Genomic DNA, 3,817 nt, shown 5'->3' on the forward strand with positions numbered 1-3,817 from the left:
ACTGGTTGTAAAAACCTAAACTATTTAGGATGCGTTAAAAAATATTTTATATACCTTCTTTAAATGCTTATATGAATAAATAAATAGGTATGAACATGAAAAAGTTTCATTAAAATCAAGGACCATGTTTGCCATCCTTAAACCAACTTGTTATGATCCAAATATTCAAGGTTTTGTTTTTATTTCAAAATCATTGATATATAGGTTTTATATTTAAACAAAAATAAATAATAGTGCAAGTAAAGAAAAGAAAGATATGAAAATATCTGTTTCAAAACTCATAGCACATTTCATTATTGATTTACTTAAAGCAATCAAGCAGTATTTCGCAATGGGAGTCTCAAAGGCATCATCCACAAAATTAAGTTCTGGTTTTCAAGAAAAAATGCCCCCCCCCCCCCCCCCCAATTTTTTTCGTACTGTTTTATTTTGAATTTTTGGGAACAGAATAAGAAAATAGTAAAATCAGTTAAAATTTTTTAAAAAAAATGCTTTGAGAGGAGTGAATTACATGAAATGTAAAAGACCTGATAAAGGAATGCAGACCTTTAAAATGGTTTTATATTGATGAATGTTAATGAAAAGTTTTACAGTAATATTTAAATTTAACATTTATGTAATTCTAAAAGTAATCAAATACGTGATTGGTGACTATTTGGTAACAACACTTTAAACATATGAAATGAGTGGCAACCTGTAAAATGTTCGAATCTTTACTAAATACAAATACAAGAAAATGTAATAAATGACGCAACTTAAAACAATCTATTTAAGAATACTTACTGTGCAATCATCTGAGCTTGATGCAATGATGTTATCATTAAAGGGATTCCATTGCAAATCCAGCACTGGCCCATGGTGACCTGTTACTCTTCCAGCGCAAACATCAACCCTGCCTGTCTGTAATGATTATACAATTTCAAATACATTGCACATTCCATTTTTTTTTTTTTTTTTTGCTTTTACTGCAAGATTCAAACAATGCATAAAATGTAGGACATGTTTTGAAAAAATGTAGGATAATAAAACAAAAGATTTTTAAGTGAACAGCAATTGTTAAATCTGCACTTCAGAGTCAGATCAAAGTAAGTCACATAATCAATACTTTGTAGGGGAGAGGGAAAACGTGTTTGGTGCATGCAAAGGCTGGGACGCTCACTCTTTACACCCCCCCCCCCCTGATGGTATAAAATTACATCAGCGTATTTATCAACAGAAAAAGTTTGGGTGCCCTTGGCTAAATCTCTATATTTTAGCAGTTTTAGATAAAAATCCCCCCTCCCCCCCCCCCTACACAAGCATGAACAAACCAGATACATAGTAAGAGGTAAGTTAAAAAAAATCAACCACCCCCTCCCTGAAACATTTCTGGATCAGCCCTTGGGTAACACAGTATGTTCTGCAATATTTTAATTTGAGGTAAATATTTCTTTCGCAATTAAAATGTTTTTTGTGTGCTTTATTTGAATGAAGAAAAGAAAAGAAAGGGGAAAAAATATCTCTTTAATAAAAAAAAAACCCCTCAATTTTATGGTAAAAATTAAAAAAGATTCTTTTTTTAGAAATACGTTCACATGGCTCGATACAGAGTAAGAGTCCACAAACAATGCACTAATAAACAGATAATCCCAAGTTTCGGACTTACGCTAGTTTGACTCTGAGGTACAGAAATTATGCATACACAATATTAAAAAAATTACCTTTAGGTGATACTAATGAACACAGAATTATTTACGCTATTCATCCTATTATTTCTCGCTCTTGCAATAAAGTTAAATTTGTTTTGCAAACCAAAAAAAAAACCAATAATAAAAGTAATAAAAATATTTTGGGAAAAAAAAAACTTATACAATTTAAAATTGAAAATGATACAGAAACACGTTATACAGTAGAAGACCGTTATAACGCCGACCTATATAACGCAATTCTCTATAAACCGCACAACTTTTCAGAAGTAAACAATAAGTTTTGAAGCTTAAAAAATCCCCCTGTTTTGCTTTGCAAACATAAAAATTGTTGGGCAAAGTAAATTTAAAAGTTTTTCATCTTTCCATCTTAATTCAAAGCTTTTAATTTAAAATTAGTAATAGAAAATAGCAGATAGCTCTTGAAAAGGCAGCTGTTATTCAAACCATGAAGCTAGCAGAAGTGCAGGATAATGCAATTTCTTTTGATTGTGAAACATATTTATTTGTGAATAACTAATTGTAATATTGGTGCTTTAATATTCATTGCAGATAAAACTTATTCTGAAGTGCTAATATCTATATATATTCTGAATGTTAGTTTCAAAATTTGTGAAATTATCTATATAACGCAAAATCCTGTATCACACAAAAGCTGTGGTCCCAAGGTGTGTATTATAACGGTCTTCTACTGTATTGACTGTATTGAACTGGTTATGTCTTTCTAATCATCATTTGTTACACTGCAATTCTCTTGTTTAAGGAAGTGCCTTTTTTTATATAAGTTCAACCGTGGGAAAAAGTCAGAACAACCTTAAAGTTGTACTATATGATGATGGGGTTATCCGCCATCTTCTCATGAGCATCTACATCCTTCCTAAATTCATGCCATTCATCTGAACCCCTGTGCGTCAACTGCTCAAAACGATACATCACAAGTTAGGATAACAAAGAATAGCGGTACTCAATTATTGTAATATTGCATAGCTGGCAATACTGAAAGATGAAAACTACGAAGCCTAAAGAGTAGAATTAGGGAGACTTTTCATGAAAAAAGTTTGAGAGCAAAACAGACTTTTAACTTGTAGTTTCTTTAACAAAGTCTTATCAGGATCAAAAGTGAAACACTTTGAAATCCAGCATATCCCGAGATTTGGAAATTGAGATCGATTTTTACTTTTTGGAAGTTGAAAAAAAACCTATAACTTTTAGATTTGAAAACTGAAATGGGTTAAATGAGGAAGCTTCTTTTCTCTTACCAGCAAAGGTTGTCACAGGAAAAATTCTGTAAAAAAAGTTGAAAGAGTATCTTAAATTTTTTGAAAACAATGCAAAAGGAGCAGCCTGAGAAAAAAAAAGTTGCAAAATGTAGCACTAATATTTTTAGTTACTTGAAGTAACCCTGAAATTTTATTTATTTGTATTTTAACAAAGCTGAATAAAAAAAATAAATTTTATTTATTTGTATTATAACAAACTGAATAAAAACTGGGGAAAAAAAACTATTTCCCACTGCAGAAGCCAAAAAATAGTATTTTTTGAAATATCAGTGTCGTTAAGGTAAAAATTAAAGCAATAGAACTTTTAAAAATAAAATAATTTAAGAATTTCCTTTTTATAAGATTATGATAATCAATATTAATAATTACCAATAACTAAAAATATTTAACAAAAGTACTAATTTAAAAATTAATTTTCTAGATAAAAGAATCTTCAAATTTGTAAGGGATGCTATTTCGGAAATGTTGTCTTTACTGTAATGGCAATTTTAACTAGCATTTATCTTTATCTACACTGTTTGTGATTCAATAGATATAAGAATAATTTCAATAAATAAGAAAGCTTCCATTTCATATTTTGCTGATTTTTCAATTTTGTATAAACTTTTATGCAGTATTTTCATTTCTAAACAAATATATTTTGTTCTTTATCAATACTATATTAGTTCTATGGGCAGGTAACATGGGCGCCCATATGCAAAATTGTAAGGGGGAGCTGAGAAATTTTAACCATAGTTTAGCAGGATATTTTCTCCATGGAGGCAGATTTCAGGACAGATTAGTCATTAAAATTTGACATTTTTAATTATTTATTCATTAATGGAAGGAGGAGAAATATTTTTATATTTTTGC

The sequence above is a fragment of the Uloborus diversus genome, chromosome 5 (genome assembly GCF_026930045.1).
Source record: "Uloborus diversus isolate 005 chromosome 5, Udiv.v.3.1, whole genome shotgun sequence".
NCBI lineage: Eukaryota > Metazoa > Arthropoda > Arachnida > Araneae > Uloboridae > Uloborus > Uloborus diversus.